The following is a 22712-nucleotide window of genomic DNA, read 5'->3' on the forward strand; positions in this document are numbered from 1 at the left end:
GCATAGTCGCAAAAGATTCCGCCCTACAGGTGAAGCCACAGTGTCAAAAAGACTGTCCTCTCACATGTCTAAAAAGAGACAGCCACAGAAACATTTCATAAAGGGACTTACTAGGGCAAAAGAGACTGTTCTTCGTTACGTCCAGGGAGAAAATAACCTCCCGATGGCAGTTAACAAAGAGACACAAAAGCGTTTAACCAAACTATGGGGAGATGTTCTCGTGCAAGAGGAATGCACCAATGACCTACGGTGCACAGCGTTCCAGACAACAAGGAACGACGACAAGCAAACACCATCAAGGGAAGATAAAGGTCAAGGAGCTCTCTAAAGACGGACTAGGCAGTTGGGTGACTCCGCTACCATTCCATTCACCAAAAGGACGCCTCCCGAACAATAGAGAACCTGCCATCCCTAGGCTCACTTCGCTCGGCGGCAACCCACAAAGGGAGCCGGAGACCAAGAATCAAATTGTGGTCTTCACGCGGAAGAGATTCCTTAGCGGACACGCAGAACCAGCGCCTTCACTGAAGGAAGGTAAAAAATGCCGGCACCTCCCATCATCTGGTGTCCACCACCGTCAGAAACCCAGCCAGGTCTGGATAACGTTCAACTCCAATGCTCGGCACCAGGAAACTTCTCCAAACGGGGCACTACTCACTGGACTAGATCTGACAACCAATCTTCCAGGGGCGTTGATCCGCCTCCGCAAGGAGCCAAAGACCATCTCCTTCAGCCAAACGCCAGCTGATAGGATGACAAACTACCACAACTGGCACTCCCACGAGGCGATGCACTCTGTAGAGAAAACTACAGAGTCAAAGGGACTGTTTTCTCACAAAGTTGAAGGAAAACAGTGCAAGGGACCAGTGAAACAAATACGCTCCGATTGTGGCACCAATTTCGTTGGAGCATGTAAGGAATTACAAATAAAAACTAAAGACAAACAAGGGACTATCCTCCTAATGCCCAAACCGGATTATAATAAGGAAGAACTGACTACCAGTTCTATGAACTCTGAGAGACATTGTGGTGCATCAAGCTGACCTAGAGCTGTGCCTCCACCTACCTTACCGAGATGACAAAGGATGTCAAGCTGATGGTACCGGCCGGTATCCAACCGTTATGTGGACATAAAGTTGTTATGTTATATTGCACATACATTCCACATACACCTTAAATAGTGGTATCTCCAGATACCAGACGGGGAGTATCATGGAACAGAAATACCCCTGTCTGCCTTTTCTGTTCAGCCCCCCTTCTCCCTTGGCAGTTCCCCCTGCTAGCTGCACTAGGATGTCACTTCCCTTGCAGTCCCCCCTGCTAGCTGCACTAGGATGTCACTTCCCTTGGCAGTTCCCCCTGCTAGCTGCACTAGGATGTCACTTCCCTTGGCAGTTCCCCCTGCTAGCTGCACTAGGATGTCCCTTCCCTTGGCAGTTCCCCCTGCTAGCTGCACTAGGATGTCACTTCCCTTGGCAGTTCCCCCTGCTAGCTGCACTAGGATGTCACTTCCCTTGCAGTTCCCCCTGCTAGCTGCACTAGGATGTCACTTCCCTTGGCAGTCCCCCCTGCTAGCTGCACTAGGATGTCACTTTCCTTGCAGTTCCCCCTGCTAGCTGCACTAGGATGTCACTTTCCTTGCAGTTCTCTCTCAGTGCAGATGGAATGGATACATTATGTATCTCTTTTTCCTTCCAGTCTGTCATACCCCTGGTTGCTCTGGCAACTTCTCCAGTCCTCCTAGTTTTGGGCTTTCCCATTTTCCCCCCTGTCTTTTGCTGACAGTTGGTGCAGTCTCACTGAACCTTTAGTGTGACCCTTGCCCCTCACTTCCTTTTCCACCATTACCTCTGGATGAGTGAGCACTGCTGTATACTCCTGTATGGTAGGATTATCTTCTCACCTGCTCTTAACTACCAAGGCACGCACAGAGAGATACTATTCATACATAACATCTCTTCACAAGTGACTGTATTTTATGCTACTTTCCCCAAATAAAGTAAGAAAAGAAACAGAACTTGTTGTGCTTGGAAAAGAGGGCTGAGTTGACACTATCTGGGCTAAATCATCTTGCGTATGACCCTGGCTTGCAGAATAACCAGTTATTAACCACACACACCAAGTGTGTGTAAGTATAGTATAGATATAGTAAGTATAGATATAGAATAAAGTATCTGTTGTCTGAATTTAGCATAGGTTGAACTTGATGGACGTACGTCTTTTTTCAACCTCATCTACTATGTAACTATGTAACTATGTAACACCACACTGCAAACTCAACAAGGACCCTGGAGACCTTCCTTATATAGAATGACAGCTCTCCCTCCATGGGATGGGGAGGCTTTATATTCATTCAGCTCCTGCTTGTGTGGGAACTAAATATTCTATTGTCACAAACCCGTTTGCAGAGTCCTCTGGCAGTGAAAGGGTGGAGACAGTCAGAAGCGCACAGGTGGTAAACGTGCGTCTGTACCTCTCTCGCACTCTTTGTATCGTTGTGTGTCGCTCTCGTTTTTCCTCTTTGTACTTTCAGGAGAGTTTTCTTCTCCCCCTCTCTCTCTGTGTCTCTACCCTTCCTGTTTGCGGTCTCTCTCTCCTCTGTCTCCTTTCCTCCCTCTGTCCCTTTATCTCTCTTACCTGAGGATTTTAGCTCCCTATCGCCCTGTTTCCTTCTCTCCCTCTCGCCCTGTTTCCTTCTCTCCCTCTCGCCCTGTTTCCTTCTCTCCCTCTCGCCCTGTTTCCTTCTGTCCCTCTCGCCCTGTTTCCTTCTGTCCCTCTCGCCCTGTTTCCTTCTCTCCCTCTCGCCCTGTTTCCTTCTCTCTTGCTTGCCCCTGCCTCTCCCTCTCACCCTGTTTCCTTCTCTCCCTCTCGCCCTGTTTCCTTCTCTCTTGCTTGCCCCTGCCTCTCCCTCTCACCCTGTTTCCTTCTCTCCCTCTCGCCCTGTTTCCTTCTCTCCCTCTCGCCCTGTTTCCTTCTCTCCCTCTCGCCCTGTTTCCTTCTCTCCCTCTCGCCCTGTTTCCTTCTGTCCCTCTCGCCCTGTTTCCTTCTGTCCCTCTCGCCCTGTTTCCTTCTCTCCCTCTCGCCCTGTTTCCTTCTCTCTTGCTTGCCCCTGCCTCTCCCTCTCACCCTGTTTCCTTCTCTCCCTCTCGCCCTGTTTCCTTCTCTCCCTCTCGCCCTGTTTCCTTCTCTCCCTCTCGCCCTGTTTCCTTCTGTCCCTCTCGCCCTGTTTCCTTCTCTCCCTCTCGCCCTGTTTCCTTCCCTCTTGCTTGCCCCTGCCTCTCCCTCTCACCCTGTTTCCTTCTCTCCCTCTCGCCCTGTTTCCTTCTCTCCCTCTCGCCCTGTTTCCTTCTCTCCCTCTCGCCCTGTTTCCTTCTCTCCCTCTCGCCCCTGCCTCTCCGTCCTGCTGCTGATCTCTGCCCCAGGTTTTACCTTTGGCCGGCAGTGTGAGTAATAATGAAAGTGATAGAGAATACAACCTGTGGTTTCCTGGAAATGGCAGAGCAGAGATTAGCAGTTCTGATAAACTTAGAAAGATACAGACAGGGATTGCCACGTGCTGTAAACCTTCTGTACACATACAGTACATATCCCGCTTTTATAATGTGATTTATTTAAATAAAGATATATCTTTGGGCTTTTCCTGTGGGAAGCACAGTGCCACTGCTTTACCTGTCATTGGAACCAATGAGAAGTATCCACAGCAGGGAGAGATAGGGCACGATTCGCTAAACGCTGTTATATCAGGGCCGGCTCTTAGGCGATGGTTAATGTCATGTTATTTTGGACAACGCAATGTTATCTTAACCCTTTGGGTACCCCTACGTCAGGGGGTCTGGCACTAAAGGGGCTTTGTTATAATAACACAATGTTTTTGTCTTGCCTATCGCTCACAGTGTACACAGCACTGTACATAGAGCTGTTGCAGGCACAGTCCCTGCCCCGTAGAGTTTACAATCTACTTTTTGGTACGTGAGGCACAGGGAGGTAAAGTGACTTGTTCAAGGTCACAAGGAGCCGACGCCGGGATCTGACCCCGGTTCCCCTGATTCACACTCAGTGTCATTGTTTATAGTCAGCATCTTTACTCACCGAGCCTGTACTCACTTAGTATGTACTCACTGAGCCTGCACTCACCGAGCCTGTACTCACTGAGCCTGTACTCACGGAGCCTGTACTCACGGAGCCTGTACTCATACTCGCCGAGCCTGTACTCGCTGAACATGTATTCACTGAGTGTGTTCTCACTGAGTCTGTACTCACTGAACCTGTACTCGCTTATCATATACTCACTAAGCCTTTACTCACTGATAGCATGACCAGATTTACAAAAGTAAAAACCGGGACACATTAAAAAATATATTTATAAACAAATGACCTCACCAACTGCGCTTTATGTCCCCTCTATGTGTGTGTCTCTCTCTCCCCATTCTCTTGTGTGTCTCTCTCCCCCATTCTCTGTGTGTCTCTCCCCTATTCTGTGTGTGTCTCTCCCCCATTCTCTGTTTCTCTCACCCATTCTCTGTGTGTGTCTCCCCCATTCTCTGTGTGTGTCTCCCCCATTCTCTGTGTGTGTCTCTCTCTCCCCATTCTCTTGGGTGTCTCTCTCCCCCATTCTCTGTGTCTCTCTCCCCTATTCTGTGTGTGTCTCTCCCCCATTCGCTGTTTCTCTCACTCATTCTCTGTGTGTGTCTCCCGCATTCTCTGTGTGTCTCTCTCCCCCATTCTCTTGTGTGTCTCTCTCCCCCATTCTCTGTGTCTCTCTCCCCTATTCTCTGTGTGTATCTCCCCCATTCTCTGTTTCTCTCACTCATTCTCTGTGTGTGTCTCCCCCATTCTCTGTGTGTTTCTCTCTCCCCCATTCTCTGTGTCTCTCTCCCCCATTCTCTGTGTCTCTCCCCCATTCTCTGTGTGTCTCTCCCCCATTCTCTGTGTGTCTCTCTCCCCCATTCTCTGTGTGTGTCTCTCTCCCCCATGCTCTGTGTGTATCTTTCTCTCCCCCATTCTCTGTGTGTATCTCTCTCTCCCCCATTCTCTGTGTGTCTCTCTCCCCCATTCTCTGTGTGTCGCTCTCCCCCATTCTCTCTGTCTCTCTCCTCCATTCTCTGTGTCTCTCTCCCCCATTCTCTGTGTGTGTCTCCCCCATTCTCTGTGTGTATCTCTCTCTCCCTCATTCTCTGTGTGTCTCTCTCCCCCATTCTCTGTGTGTCTCTCCCCCATTCTCTGTGTGTCTCTCTCCCCCATTCTCTGTGTGTGTCTCTCTCCCCCATGCTCTGTGTGTATCTTTCTCTCCCCCATTCTCTGTGTGTCTCTCTCCCCATTCTCTGTGTGTCTCTCTCCCCCATTCTCTCTGTGTGTCTCTCCTCCATTCTCTGTGTCTCTCTCCCCCATTCTCTGTGTGTGTCTCCCCCATTCTCTGTGTGCGTCTCTCTCTCCCTCATTCTCTGTGTGTCTCTCTCCCCCTCTCTCTCGGTGTCTCTCCTCCATTCTCTGTGTCTCTCCCCCATTCTCTGTGCGCGTCTCTCTCCCCCATTCTCTCGGTGTCTCTCCTCCATTCTCTGTGTCTCTCTCCCCCATTCTCTGTGCGCGGCTCTCTCAGCCTTTGACACGGTTGATCATTGTTATTTGGTTAAAACCATGCGTTCTTTTAGATTTGGACAAGCTTTAATTTCTTATGTCCAGCTGTTATATTGTAACATTTATAGTGTTTGGGAAATTAATGGGGGACTGAGCTGTCCTTTTCCTATAGAGAGAGGGATGGGGTACGGGGGCTCTCTCTCTGGCATGCTTTATTCTCTGCCTATTGAACCTTTTCTGGTTATGCTCCGGAAATCTTTATCAGGGATTGCTATACCTTGTATACCAGATGCTAGGCCTGTGACAGTCTCGGCTTCTGCAGATGATGTTCCTGTGTTTATTAATGATGACAATGATCTTCAGGTTCTTGGTTCCTGCGTTGCGACCTTTGAACGAGTAGCTTCAGCAAAAATAAACTGGGCAAAATGTGACACTTTGTAAATTGGTAGCTGGCTGGGTTGTAATCCCATTTTTTACCTGCAGATTTGAAGTGGAATAGAGATGGTATAAAAGTCCTGGGTGTTTCTCTGGGGAGCGATGCCTTTGTGCTGAAGGACTGGGAAGGACTACAAGAAAAAGGGAAAGCAAAGTTGCAGAAATGACTCTGGTTGCGTCCTCAGTTGTCTTTCCGTGGAAGGGTGCTGGTCATTAATAATCTAGCGGCCTCAATGTGTGACCACAAACTTGTGTGCCTTGACCCTCCAGCAGGCCTACTTGAGGCAATGTTTTTGGGATTTTTCTGGGATAGTAACCACTGGTTAAAACAGTGTGTGGTTTTTACCTTTGGCTGAGGCTGGACAGGGACTCATAGACTTAATTAGTCGTGTGGCAGCTTTTCGTTTACAGGCGGTTCAGAGATTGTTATTTTGTGAGGGCGAGTTAGTCTGGAGAGGTTTTGCTTTTGCCCTTTTTCGTAGAGTGGGGGGGGGGTTTGGATATGATAGATAATTGTTTTTAATGGACCCTGTTGGTTTTGATGATACTATTTTACCTTCCTTTTATAAAGGTCTCTTTAATGCTTGGAGAATGGTAACAGTTAAATGTGGTGACATGCGCGTGCGTGTCTTGGCTTTTGCAGGAGCCCTTGTTTTTTAATATTTTATTTTCTTCTCAGTACAGGCATACCCCGGTTTAAGGACACTCACTTTAAGTACACTCGCGAGTAAGGACATAGCGCCCAATAGGCAAACGGCAGCTCACGCATGCGCCTGTCAGCACGTCCTGAACAGCAATACCGACTCCCTACCTGTACTGAAGCTGTGCGCAAGCGGGGAGACTGTAGAGCCTGTTACAAATGCGTTATTTACACCAATTATGCACGTATATAACGATTGCAGTACAGTACATGCATTGATAAGTGGAAAAAGGGAGTGCTTCACTTTAAGTACATTTTCGCTTTACATACACGCTCCGGTCCCATTATGTACGTTAATGCGGGGTATGCCTGTACTTCAAAAATCATAGTCTTGTCTGTACGTTTGTCGGGGCTGGGAGTAAAGTGTGTCATCTCATTGATTTTCAGAAGTTTTCTTGGAAATGTCCCCAAGAGGTGGCTGCATTGCTTCAAATTAGGTCAATTCTTTTTGTTGAGAAATGCTTGCAAGACTTTGTTGATAAACTGCCAAGTCAGGTTCTTGATCTTTTATACCCATGTTTTGTAGATCATGTTTTTCCTAAGGAAGGAAACAGAGAGTGGGGAGTATGTACCAGGGTTGTTGTTGAATCTGACTAAAATGGAGGGGCTGGTTTTTGAGTCTGTAGGAAAGAAAGATTTGTTTGTTCTATCAGTAAAGGTTCGCCATTTTCATATCTTAAATGGCTTAGTTGATACAAAATGGAGGCAGCATTTGTCCATTAGTGAGTCTCACTGTCCAGCATGGAGAACTTTGTACAAGTTGCCAATCCCAAAGAGATCGGGGGATTTGCAGTGGCGTTTCCTGCATGGCATTATTGCAATCAACACTTTTGTACATCGTATTGATTCCAGTGTCTCTACCGATTGTCCCTTTTGTGCAGCTCCTGAAACTGTTTTTGATTTACTTAGTGACTGTGCCAGATTACAGACTATTTTATGTGAGAATTAGTTTTTTAGTTTGCATCTACCTTTTTCTAAACAAGTGTTCATTATGGGTGTGTGGTACACCTCTAAAAAGAGTTCTTTAATTTTCCTGGCAAATTTCTTGATTGGTCAGGCAAAGCTTGCAATCTTAAAATCTAGAAATAATAAACAGCTCGGTGTTGGACTTATAAACGCTCTTTGTATTTTCTGAATTTTGGTTGTGTCCAGGATTCGGATTGCTTATCGTTTTTTATGCAATGTATAGTAATTTTCAAATGTTTGTTAAGAAATGGTGTGTGAGAGATGCTGTTTGCAGTCTTGGTGAAAATGACGAATTAACATTTCATATGTAACTTCTATTCATGTTAAAAGTATTTTTATATTGAAACTTTTTTAGTATAATAAAGAGTTTTCAAAAGTCAAAGTCTCTCTGTGTCTCTCTCTGTGTGTGTGTGTGTGTCTCTCTCGCTCTCTGTCTGTCTGTCTGTCTGTCTCTCTCGCTCTCTGTCTGTCTGTCTGTCTGTCTCTCTCGCTCTCTGTCTGTCTGTCTGTCTGTCTCTCTCGCTGTCTGTCTGTCTGTCTCTCTCGCTGTCTGTCTGTCTGTCTCTCTCGCTGTCTGTCTGTCTGTCTGTCTGTCTGTCTCTTTCTCTGTGTCTCTCTCTGTGTCTCTCTCTGTGTCTCTCTCTGTGTCTCTCTCTGTGTCTCTCTCTGTGTCTCTCTCTGTGTCTCTCTCTGTGTCTCTCTCTGTGTCTCTCTCTGTGTCTCTCTCTGTGTCTCTCTCTCTGTGTCTCTCTCTGTGTCTCTCTCTCTGTGTTTCTCTCTCTGTGTTTCTCTCTCTGTGTGTCTTATCTTAACTGCCATATACCTACACCGAAATAACCTATATTGCTTTCTTCCAGATCTGACTCTCAAGTTTCACACGGGAGACCTCGGAAGACAGGTAGGGAACACCTCCCCTCCAGTATAGTACCTTGAGAGATTGCAGATCAGGTAAGATCCCAGGCGGGATTGCTGCTTTAGAAATTGTGAAGAGGGGGCATCCTGACACTGATTAATGGGTTCAGAAAGTCATATACACACACACACGTAACAAGGACGAATTGTACAGTATATGTGTAATACAATCAATAAACTGTTATGTAAAAAACAAATCCTGTTACTAGTTCTTACTAGGAATTTATTCAATTTCTTTTTTAAGGGGTGGGGCTAGGTGCGGGACTAGGCAGCAAGTAGATTTTTTGGTTGGGCGATTACATTTTGTTTTGGGCGGGTGGGCATAATTTCTGTTGGCGGCCCTGCTGGGGGAGAAGGTAGAGAGAGAATGGTAAGAGGTAGAATGAATAATACAGCATCAATGGTGACACTATTAGATAAATATCATTATAATATTCTTTTTTAGTAATGTCATTTGTTGTATTAATAAAAAAAAATTGTGTCCCGGTTTTTCATTTTCAAAATCTGGTCACCCTACCTGAAAATCAACCCTGGGAAACTACAAGCTTCCACCACCCCCATTACCAACAAAGCAGTGCCGGCTATTTAACCCCCTCATTACCCTAGCGCTTACCCTCTATGCTGGCTGTAATTTTATTGTATTACCTAGGATTTAATCTGGGGGTCTCCGGAGCTGAAATGAATGGGGCCAGCGCCCCCTATAGGTGGCGAGAGAGGAATGCGAGTGTTTAAGGTGAGATTTGCACATCGGAGCTTAGTGAATAGCCGTTGCTGGCAAAAAATGTGAGTTTGACCAGTTTTCCTGCCGCCGTGCGGGTTGTTATAGCTTTAACGCTCATTCAAAAGCCGTTTTCAAATGATTTTGCCATGTTATCAGAGCTTTGTGTGCTGAACTGGGACACACAGCCCACTGTGCTGAACTGGGACACACAGCCCAGTGTGCTGAACTGGTATACACAGACCAGTGTGCTGAACTGGGACACACAGCCCAGTGTGCTGAACTGGGACACACAGCCCAGTGTGCTGAACTGGGACACACAGCCCAGTGTGCTGAACTGGGACACACAGCCCAGTGTGCTGAACTGGGACACACAGCCCAGTGTGCTGAACTGGGACACACAGCCCAGTGTGCTGAACTGGGACACACAGCCCAGTGTGCTGAACTGGGACACACAGCCCAGTGTGCTGAACTGGGACACACAGCCCAGTGTGCTGAACTGGGACACACAGCCCAGTGTGCTGAACTGGGACACACAGCCAGTGTGCTGAACTGGGACACACAGCCCAGTGTGCTGAACTGGGACACACAGCCAGTGTGCTGAACTGGGACACACAGCCCAGTGTGCTGAACTGGGACACACAGCCCAGTGTGCTGAACTGGGACACAAAGCCCAGTGTGCTGAACTGGGACACACAGCCCAGTGTGCTGAACTGGGACACACAGCCCAGTGTGCTGAACTGGGACACACAGCCCAGTGTGCTGAACTGGGACACACAGCCCAGTGTGCTGAACTGGGACACACAGCCCAGTGTGCTGAACTGGGACACACAGCCCAGTGTGCTGAACTGGGACACACAGACCAGTGTGCTGAACTGGGACACACAGCCCAGTGTGCTGAACTGGGACACACAGCCCAGTGTGCTGAACTGGAACACACAGCCCAGTGTGCTGAACTGGGACACACAGCCCAGTGTGCTGACTGGGACACACAGCCCAGTGTGCTGAACTGGGACACACAGCCCAGTGTGCTGAACTGGGATACACAGCCCAGTGAGCTGAACTGGGACACACAGCCCAGTGTGCTGAACTGGGATACACAGCCCAGTGAGCTGAACTGGGACACACAGCCCAGTGTGCTGAACTGGGACACACAGCCCAGTGTGCTGAACTGGGATACACAGCCCAGTGTGCTGAACTGGGACACACAGCCCAGTGTGCTGAACTGGGACACACAGCCCAGTGTGCTGAACTGGGACACACAGCCCAGTGTGCTGAACTGGGACACACAGCCCAGTGAGCTGAACTGGGACACACAGCCCAGTGTGCTGAACTGGGACACACAGCCCAGTGAGCTGAACTGGGACACACAGCCCAGTGTGCTGAACTGGGACACACAGCCCAGTGTGCTGAACTGGGACACACAGCCCAGTGTGCTGAACTGGGATACACAGCCCAGTGTGCTGAACTGGGACACACAGCCCAGTGTGCTGAACTGGGACACACAGCCCAGTGTGCTGAACTGGGATACACAGGCAGTGTGCTGAACTGGGACACACAGCCCAGTGTGCTGAACTGGGACACACAGCCCAGTGTGCTGAACTGGGACACACAGCCCAGTGTGCTGAACTGGGACACACAGGCAGTGTGCTGAACTGGGACACACAGCCCAGTGTGCTGAACTGGGACACACAGCCCAGTGTGCTGAACTGGGACACACAGCCCAGTGTGCTGAACTGGGATACACAGCCCACTGTGCTGAACTGGGACACACAGCCCAGTGTGCTGAACTGGGACACACAGCCCAGTGTGCTGAACTGGGACACACAGCCCAGTGTGCTGAACTGGGACACACAGCCCAGTGTGCTGAACTGGGACACACAGCCCAGTGTGCTGAACTGGGATACACAGCCCAGTGTGCTGAACTGGGATACACAGCCCAGTGTGCTGAACTGGGATACACAGCCCAGTGTGCTGAACTGGGATACACAGCCCAGTGTGCTGAACTGGGATACACAGGCTCGTGTGCTGAACTGGGACACACAGCCCAGTGTGCTGAACTGGGACACACAGCCCAGTGTGCTGAACTGGGACACACAGCCCAGTGTGCTGAACTGGGACACACAGCCCAGTGTGCTGAACTGGGACACACAGCCCAGTGTGCTGAACTGGGACACACAGCCCAGTGAGCTGAACTGGGACACACAGCCCAGTGTGCTGAACTGGGACACACAGCCCAGTGTGCTGAACTGGGACACACAGCCCAGTGTGCTGAACTGGGACACACAGCCCAGTGTGCTGAACTGGGATACACAGCCCAGTGTGCTGAACTGGGACACACAGCCCAGTGTGCTGAACTGGGATACACAGCCCAGTTTGCTGAACTGGGACACACAGCCCAGTGTGCTGAACTGGGATACACAGCCAGTGTGCTGAACTGGGACACACAGCCCAGTGTGCTGAACTGGGATACACAGCCCAGTTTGCTGAACTGGGACACACAGCCCAGTGTGCTGAACTGGGATACACAGCCCAGTGTGCTGAACTGGGACAAACAGCCCAGTGAGCTGAACTGGGACACACAGCCCAGTGTGCTGAACTGGGACACACAGCCCAGTGTGCTGAACTGGGACACACAGCCCAGTGTGCTGAACTGGGACACACAGCCAGTGTGCTGAACTGGGACACACAGCCCAGTGTGCTGAACTGGGATACACAGCCCAGTGTGATGAACTGGGACACACAGCCCAGTGTGCTGAACTGGGACACACAGCCCAGTGTGCTGAACTGGGACACACAGCCCAGTGTGCTGAACTGGGACACACAGCCCAGTGTGCTGAACTGGGACACACAGCCCAGTGTGCTGAACTGGGATACACAGCCCACTGTGCTGAACTGGGACACACAGCCCAGTGTGCTGAACTGGGACACACAGCCCAGTGTGCTGAACTGGGACACACAGCCCAGTGTGCTGAACTGGGACACACAGCCAGTGTGCTGAACTGGGACACACAGCCCAGTGTGCTGAACTGGGATACACAGGCCAGTGTGCTGAACTGGGACACACAGCCCAGTGTGCTGAACTGGGACACACAGCCCAGTGTGCTGAACTGGGATACACAGCCCAGTGTGCTGAACTGGGACACACAGGCCAGTGTGCTGAACTGGGATACACAGCCCAGTGTGCTGAACTGGGACACACAGCCCAGTGTGCTGAACTGGGACACACAGCCCAGTGTGCTGAACTGGGACACACAGCCCAGTGTGCTGAACTGGAACACACAGCCCAGTGTGCTGAACTGGGATACACAGCCCAGTGTGCTGAACTGGGATACACAGCCCAGTGTGCTGAACTGGGACACACAGCCCAGTGTGCTGAACTGGGACACACAGCCCAGTGTGCTGAACTGGGACACACAGCACAGTGTGCTGAACTGGGACACACAGCCCAGTGTGCTGAACTGGGATACACAGCCCAGTGTGCTGAACTGGGATACACAGCCCAGTGTGCTGAACTGGGACACACAGCACAGTGTGCTGAACTGGGACACAAAGCCCAGTGTGCTGAACTGGGACACACAGCCCAGTGTGCTGAACTGGGACACACAGCCCAGTGAGCTGAACTGGGACACACAGCCCAGTGTGCTGAACTGGGACACACAGCCCAGTGTGCTGAACTGGGATACACAGCCCAGTGTGCTGAACTGGGACACACAGCCCACTGTGCTGAACTGGGACACACAGCCCAGTGTGCTGAACTGGGATACACAGCCCAGTGTGCTGAACTGGGACACACAGCCCAGTGTGCTGAACTGGGACACACAGCCCACTGTGCTGAACTGGGACACACAGCCCAGTGTGCTGAACTGGGATACACAGCCCAGTGTGCTGAACTGGGACACACAGCCCAGTGTGCTGAACTGGGACACACAGCCCAGTGTGCTGAACTGGGACACACAGCCCAGTGTGATGAACTGGGACACACAGCCCAGTGTGCTGAACTGGGATACACAGCCCAGTGTGCTGAACTGGGACACACAGCCCACTGTGCTGAACTGGGACACACAGCCCAGTGTGCTGAACTGGGATACACAGCCCAGTGTGCTGAACTGGGACACACAGCCCAGTGTGCTGAACTGGGACACACAGCCCACTGTGCTGAACTGGGACACACAGCCCAGTGTGCTGAACTGGGATACACAGCCCAGTGTGCTGAACTGGGACACACAGCCCAGTGTGCTGAACTGGGACACACAGCCCAGTGTGCTGAACTGGGACACACAGCCCAGTGTGATGAACTGGGACACACAGCCCAGTGTGATGAACTGGGACACACAGCCCAGTGTGCTGAACTGGGACACACAGCCAGTGTGCTGAACTGGGACACACAGCCCACTGTGCTGAACTGGGACACACAGCCCAGTGTGCTGAACTGGGACACACAGCCCAGTGTGCTGAACTGGGATACACAGCCCACTGTGCTGAACTGGGACACACAGCCCAGTGTGCTGAACTGGGACACACAGCCCAGTGTGCTGAACTGGGACACACAGCCCAGTGTGCTGAACTGGGACACACAGCCCAGTGTGCTGAACTGGGATACACAGCCCAGTGTGCTGAACTGGGACACACAGGCCAGTGTGCTGAACTGGGATACACAGCCCAGTGTGCTGAACTGGGACACACAGCCCAGTGTGCTGAACTGGGACACACAGCCCAGTGTGCTGAACTGGGACACACAGCCCAGTGTGCTGAACTGGGACACACAGCCCAGTGTGCTGAACTGGGACACACAGCCCAGTGTGCTGAACTGGGACACACAGCCCAGTGTGCTGAACTGGGACACACAGCCCAGTGTGCTGAACTGGGACACACAGCCCAGTGTGCTGAACTGGGACACACAGCCCAGTGTGCTGAACTGGGACACACAGCCCAGTGTGCTGAACTGGGACACACAGCCCAGTGTGCTGAACTGGTATACACAGACCAGTGTGCTGAACTGGGACACACAGCCCAGTGTGCTGAACTGGGACACACAGCCCAGTGTGCTGAACTGGGACACACAGCCCAGTGTGCTGAACTGGGACACACAGCCCAGTGTGCTGAACTGGGACACACAGCCCAGTGTGCTGAACTGGGACACACAGCCCAGTGTGCTGAACTGGGACACACAGCCCAGTGTGCTGAACTGGGACACACAGCCCAGTGTGCTGAACTGGGACACACAGCCCAGTGTGCTGAACTGGGACACACAGCCCAGTGTGCTGAACTGGGACACACAGCCAGTGTGCTGAACTGGGACACACAGCCAGTGTGCTGAACTGGGACACACAGCCAGTGTGCTGAACTGGGACACACAGCCCAGTGTGCTGAACTGGGACACACAGCCCAGTGTGCTGAACTGGGACACAAAGCCCAGTGTGCTGAACTGGGACACACAGCCCAGTGTGCTGAACTGGGACACACAGCCCAGTGTGCTGAACTGGGACACACAGCCCAGTGTGCTGAACTGGGACACACAGCCCAGTGTGCTGAACTGGGACACACAGACCAGTGTGCTGAACTGGGACACACAGCCCAGTGTGCTGAACTGGGACACACAGCCCAGTGTGCTGAACTGGACACACAGCCCAGTGTGCTGAACTGGGACACACAGCCCAGTGTGCTGACTGGGACACACAGCCCAGTGTGCTGAACTGGGACACACAGCCCAGTGTGCTGAACTGGGATACACAGCCCAGTGAGCTGAACTGGGACACACAGCCCAGTGTGCTGAACTGGGATACACAGCCCAGTGAGCTGAACTGGGACACACAGCCCAGTGTGCTGAACTGGGACACACAGCCCAGTGTGCTGAACTGGGATACACAGCCCAGTGTGCTGAACTGGGACACACAGCCCAGTGTGCTGAACTGGGACACACAGCCCAGTGTGCTGAACTGGGACACACAGCCCAGTGTGCTGAACTGGGACACACAGCCCAGTGAGCTGAACTGGGACACAAAGCCCAGTGTGCTGAACTGGGACACACAGACCAGTGTGCTGAACTGGGACACACAGCCCAGTGTGCTGAACTGGGACACACAGCCCAGTGTGCTGAACTGGGACACACAGCCCAGTGTGCTGAACTGGGACACACAGACCAGTGTGCTGAACTGGGACACACAGCCCAGTGTGCTGAACTGGGACACACAGCCCAGTGTGCTGAACTGGACACACAGCCCAGTGTGCTGAACTGGGACACACAGCCCAGTGTGCTGACTGGGACACACAGCCCAGTGTGCTGAACTGGGACACACAGCCCAGTGTGCTGAACTGGGATACACAGCCCAGTGAGCTGAACTGGGACACACAGCCCAGTGTGCTGAACTGGGATACACAGCCCAGTGAGCTGAACTGGGACACACAGCCCAGTGTGCTGAACTGGGACACACAGCCCAGTGTGCTGAACTGGGACACACAGCCCAGTGTGCTGAACTGGGACACACAGCCCAGTGTGCTGAACTGGGACACACAGCCCAGTGTGCTGAACTGGGACACACAGCCCAGTGTGCTGAACTGGGACACACAGCCCAGTGAGCTGAACTGGGACACACAGCCCAGTGTGCTGAACTGGGACACACAGCCCAGTGAGCTGAACTGGGACACACAGCCCAGTGTGCTGAACTGGGACACACAGCCCAGTGTGCTGAACTGGGACACACAGCCCAGTGTGCTGAACTGGGATACACAGCCCAGTGTGCTGAACTGGGACACACAGCCCAGTGTGCTGAACTGGGACACACAGCCCAGTGTGCTGAACTGGGATACACAGGCAGTGTGCTGAACTGGGACACACAGCCCAGTGTGCTGAACTGGGACACACAGCCCAGTGTGCTGAACTGGGACACACAGCCCAGTGTGCTGAACTGGGACACACAGCCCAGTGTGCTGAACTGGGACACACAGCCCAGTGTGCTGAACTGGGACACACAGCCCAGTGTGCTGAACTGGGACACACAGCCCAGTGTGCTGAACTGGGATACACAGCCCACTGTGCTGAACTGGGACACACAGCCCAGTGTGCTGAACTGGGACACACAGCCCAGTGTGCTGAACTGGGACACACAGCCCAGTGTGCTGAACTGGGACACACAGCCCAGTGTGCTGAACTGGGACACACAGCCCAGTGTGCTGAACTGGGATACACAGCCCAGTGTGCTGAACTGGGATACACAGCCCAGTGTGCTGAACTGGGATACACAGCCCAGTGTGCTGAACTGGGATACACAGCCCAGTGTGCTGAACTGGGATACACAGCTCGTGTGCTGAACTGGGACACACAGCCCAGTGTGCTGAACTGGGACACACAGCCCAGTGTGCTGAACTGGGACACACAGCCCAGTGTGCTGAACTGGGACACACAGCCCAGTGTGCTGAACTGGGACACACAGCCCAGTGTGCTGAACTGGGACACACAGCCCAGTGAGCTGAACTGGGACACACAGCCCAGTGTGCTGAACTGGGACACACAGCCCAGTGTGCTGAACTGGGACACACAGCCCAGTGTGCTGAACTGGGACACACAGCCCAGTGTGCTGAACTGGGATACACAGCCCAGTGTGCTGAACTGGGACACACAGCCCAGTGTGCTGAACTGGGATACACAGCCCAGTGTGCTGAACTGGGACACACAGCCCAGTGTGCTGAACTGGGATACACAGCCAGTGTGCTGAACTGGGACACACAGCCCAGTGTGCTGAACTGGGATACACAGCCCAGTTTGCTGAACTGGGACACACAGCCCAGTGTGCTGAACTGGGATACACAGCCCAGTGTGCTGAACTGGGACACACAGCCCAGTGTGCTGAACTGGGACACACAGCCCAGTGTGCTGAACTGGGACACACAGCCCAGTGTGCTGAACTGGGACACACAGCCCAGTGTGCTGAACTGGGACACACAGCCAGTGTGCTGAACTGGGACACACAGCCCAGTGTGCTGAACTGGGATACACAGCCCAGTGTGATGAACTGGGACACACAGCCCAGTGTGCTGAACTGGGACACACAGCCCAGTGTGCTGAACTGGGACACACAGCCCAGTGTGCTGAACTGGGACACACAGCCCAGTGTGCTGAACTGGGACACACAGCCCAGTGTGCTGAACTGGGATACACAGCCCAGCTGTGCTGAACTGGGACACACAGCCCAGTGTGCTGAACTGGGACACACAGCCCAGTGTGCTGAACTGGGACACACAGCCCAGTGTGCTGAACTGGGACACACAGCCAGTGTGCTGAACTGTGACACACAGCCCAGTGTGCTGAACTGGGACACACAGCCCACTGTGCTGAACTGGGACACACAGCCCAGTGTGCTGAACTGGGACACACAGCCCAGTGTGCTGAACTGGGACACACAGCCCAGTGTGCTGAACTGGGACACACAGCCCAGTGTGCTGAACTGGGACACACAGCCCAGTGTGATGAACTGGGACACACAGCCCAGTGTGCTGAACTGGGATACACAGCCAGTGTGCTGAACTGGGACACACAGCCCAGTGTGCTGAACTGGGACACACAGCCCAGTGTGCTGAACTGGGACACACAGCCCAGTGTGCTGAACTGGGACACACAGCCCAGTGTGCTGAACTGGGACACACAGCCCAGTGTGCTGAACTGGGACACACAGCCCAGTGTGCTGAACTGGGATACACAGCCCAGTGTGCTGAACTGGGACACACAGCCCAGTGTGCTGAACTGGGACACACAGCCCAGTGTGCTGAACTGGGACACACAGCCCAGTGTGCTGAACTGGGACACACAGCCCAGTGTGCTGAACTGGGACACACAGCCCAGTGTGCTGAACTGGGACACACAGCCAGTGTGCTGAACTGGGACACACAGCCCACTGTGCTGAACTGGGACACACAGCCCAGTGTGCTGAACTGGGACACACAGCCCAGTGTGCTGAACTGGGATACACAGCCCAGTGTGCTGAACTGGGATACACAGCCCACTGTGCTGAACTGGGACACACAGCCCAGTGTGCTGAACTGGGACACACAGCCCAGTGTGCTGAACTGGGACACACAGCCCAGTGTGCTGAACTGGGACACACAGCCCAGTGTGCTGAACTGGGATACACAGCCCAGTGTGCTGAACTGGGACACACAGGCCAGTGTGCTGAACTGGGATACACAGCCCAGTGTGCTGAACTGGGACACACAGCCCAGTGTGCTGAACTGGGACACACAGCCCAGTGTGCTGAACTGGGACACACAGCCCAGTGTGCTGAACTGGGACACACAGCCCAGTGTGCTGAACTGGGACACACAGCCCAGTGTGCTGAACTGGGACACACAGCCCAGTGTGCTGAACTGGGACACACAGCCCAGTGTGCTGAACTGGGACACACAGCCCAGTGTGCTGAACTGGGACACACAGCCCAGTGTGCTGAACTGGGATACACAGCCCAGTGTGCTGAACTGGGACACACAGCCCAGTGTGCTGAACTGGGACACACAGCCCAGTGTGCTGAACTGGGACACACAGCCCAGTGTGCTGAACTGGGACACACAGCCCAGTGTGCTGAACTGGGACACACAGCCCAGTGTGCTGAACTGGGACACACAGCCCAGTGTGCTGAACTGGGACACACAGCCCAGTGTGCTGAACTGGGACACACAGCCCAGTGTGCTGAACTGGGACACACAGCCCAGTGTGCTGAACTGGGACACACAGCCCAGTGTGCTGACTGGGACACACAGCCCAGTGTGCTGAACTGGGACACACAGCCCAGTGTGCTGAACTGGGACACACAGCCCAGTGTGCTGAACTGGGACACACAGCCCAGTGTGCTGAACTGGGATACACAGCCCAGTGTGCTGAACTGGGACACACAGCCCAGTGTGCTGAACTGGGACACACAGCCCAGTGTGCTGAACTGGGATACACAGCCCAGTGTGCTGAACTGGGACACACAGCCCAGTGTGCTGAACTGGGATACACAGCCCAGTGTGCTGAACTGGGACACACAGCCCAGTGTGCTGAACTGGGATACACAGCCCAGTGTGCTGAACTGGGACACACAGCCCAGTGTGCTGAACTGGGACACACAGCCCAGTGTGCTGAACTGGGACACACAGCCCAGTGTGCTGAACTGGACACACAGCCCAGTGTGCTGAACTGGGATACACAGCCCAGTGTGCTGAACTGGGACACACAGCCCAGTGTGCTGAACTGGGACACACAGCCCAGTGTGCTGAACTGGGACACACAGCCCAGTGTGCTGAACTGGGACACACAGCCCAGTGTGCTGAACTGGGACACACAGCCCAGTGTGCTGAACTGGGATACACAGCCAGTGTGCTGAACTGGGACACACAGCCCAGTGTGCTGAACTGGGACACACAGCCCAGTGTGCTGAACTGGGACACACAGCCCAGTGTGCTGAACTGGGACACACAGCCCAGTGTGCTGAACTGGGACACACAGCCCAGTGTGCTGAACTGGGACACACAGCCCAGTGTGCTGAACTGGGACACACAGCCCAGTGTGCTGAACTGGGATACACAGCCCAGTGTGCTGAACTGGGACACACAGCCCAGTGTGCTGAACTGGGACACACAGCCCAGTGTGCTGAACTGGGACACACAGCCCAGTGTGCTGAACTGGGAACACACAGCCCAGTGTGCTGAACTGGACACACAGCCCAGTGTGCTGAACTGGGATACACAGCCCAGTGTGCTGAACTGGGACACACAGCCCAGTGTGCTGAACTGGGACACACAGCCAGTGTGCTGAACTGGGACACACAGCCCAGTGTGCTGAACTGGGACACACAGCCCAGTGTGCTGAACTGGGATACACAGCCCAGTGTGCTGAACTGGGACACACAGCCCAGTGTGCTGAACTGGGACACACAGCCCAGTGTGCTGAACTGGGACACACAGCCCAGTGTGCTGAACTGGGACACACAGCCCAGTGTGCTGAACTGGGACACACAGCCCAGTGTGCTGAACTGGGACACACAGCCCAGTGTGCTGAACTGGGACACACAGCCCAGTGTGCTGAACTGGGACACACAGCCCAGTGTGCTGAACTGGGACACACAGCCCAGTGTGCTGAACTGGGACACACAGCCCAGTGTGCTGAACTGGGACACACAGCCCAGTGTGCTGAACTGGGACACACAGCCCAGTGTGCTGAACTGGGACACACAGCCCAGTGTGCTGAACTGGGACACACAGCCCAGTGTGCTGAACTGGGACACACAGCCCAGTGTGCTGAACTGGGACACACAGCCCAGTGTGCTGAACTGGGACACACAGCCCAGTGTGCTGAACTGGGACACACAGCCCAGTGTGCTGAACTGGGACACACAGCCCAGTGTGCTGAACTGGGACACACAGCCCAGTGTGCTGAACTGGGACACACAGCCCAGTGTGCTGAACTGGGACACACAGCCCAGTGTGCTGAACTGGGACACACAGCCCAGTGTGCTGAACTGGGACACACAGCCCAGTGTGCTGAACTGGGACACACAGCCCAGTGTGCTGAACTGGGACACACAGCCCAGTGTGCTGAACTGGGACACACAGCCCAGTGTGCTGAACTGGGACACACAGCCCAGTGTGCTGAACTGGGACACACAGCCCAGTGTGCTGAACTGGGACACACAGCCCAGTGTGCTGAACTGGGACACACAGCCCAGTGTGCTGAACTGGGACACACAGCCCAGTGTGCTGAACTGGGACACACAGCCAGTGTGCTGAACTGGGACACACAGCCCAGTGTGCTGAACTGGGACACACAGCCCAGTGTGCTGAACTGGGACACACAGCCCAGTGTGCTGAACTGGGACACACAGCCCAGTGTGCTGAACTGGGATACACAGCCCAGTGTGCTGAACTGGGACACACAGCCCAGTGTGCTGAACTGGGACACACAGCCCAGTGTGCTGAACTGGGACACACAGCCCAGTGTGCTGAACTGGGACACACAGCCCAGTGTGCTGAACTGGGACACACAGCCCAGTGTGCTGAACTGGGACACACAGCCCAGTGTGCTGAACTGGGACACACAGCCCAGTGTGCTGAACTGGGACACACAGCCCAGTGTGCTGAACTGGGACACACAGCCCAGTGTGCTGAACTGGGACACACAGCCCAGTGTGCTGAACTGGGACACACAGCCCAGTGTGCTGAACTGGGACACACAGCCCAGTGTGCTGAACTGGGACACACAGCCCAGTGTGCTGAACTGGGACACACAGCCCAGTGTGCTGAACTGGGACACACAGCCCAGTGTGCTGAACTGGGACACACAGCCCAGTGTGCTGAACTGGGACACACAGCCCAGTGTGCTGAACTGGGACACACAGCCCAGTGTGCTGAACTGGGACACACAGCCCAGTGTGCTGAACTGGGACACACAGCCCAGTGTGCTGAACTGGGACACACAGCCCAGTGTGCTGAACTGGGACACACAGCCCAGTGTGCTGAACTGGGACACACAGCCCAGTGTGCTGAACTGGGACACACAGCCCAGTGTGCTGAACTGGGACACACAGCCCAGTGTGCTGAACTGGGACACACAGCCCAGTGTGCTGAACTGGGACACACAGCCCAGTGTGCTGAACTGGGACACACAGCCCAGTGTGCTGAACTGGGACACACAGCCCAGTGTGCTGAACTGGGACACACAGCCCAGTGTGCTGAACTGGGACACACAGCCCAGTGTGCTGAACTGGGACACACAGCCCAGTGTGCTGAACTGGGACACACAGCCCAGTGTGCTGAACTGGGACACACAGCCCAGTGTGCTGAACTGGGACACACAGCCCAGTGTGCTGAACTGGGACACACAGCCCAGTGTGCTGAACTGGGACACACAGCCCAGTGTGCTGAACTGGGACACACAGCCCAGTGTGCTGAACTGGGACACACAGCCCAGTGTGCTGAACTGGGACACACAGCCCAGTGTGCTGAACTGGGACACACAGCCCAGTGTGCTGAACTGGGACACACAGCCCAGTGTGCTGAACTGGGACACACAGCCCAGTGTGCTGAACTGGGACACACAGCCCAGTGTGCTGAACTGGGACACACAGCCCAGTGTGCTGAACTGGGACACACAGCCAGTGTGCTGAACTGGGACACACAGCCCAGTGTGCTGAACTGGGACACACAGCCCAGTGTGCTGAACTGGGACACACAGCCCAGTGAGCTGAACTGGGACACACAGCCCAGTGTGCTGAACTGGGACACACAGCCCAGTGTGCTGAACTGGGACACACAGCCCAGTGTGCTGAACTGGACACACAGCCCAGTGTGCTGAACTGGACACACAGCCCAGTGTGCTGAACTGGGACACACAGCCCAGTGTGCTGAACTGGGACACACAGCCCAGTGTGCTGAACTGGG

Source organism: Ascaphus truei, chromosome 11, assembly GCF_040206685.1.
Source record: "Ascaphus truei isolate aAscTru1 chromosome 11, aAscTru1.hap1, whole genome shotgun sequence".
In the NCBI taxonomy this organism is placed as follows: Eukaryota; Metazoa; Chordata; class Amphibia; order Anura; family Ascaphidae; genus Ascaphus; species Ascaphus truei.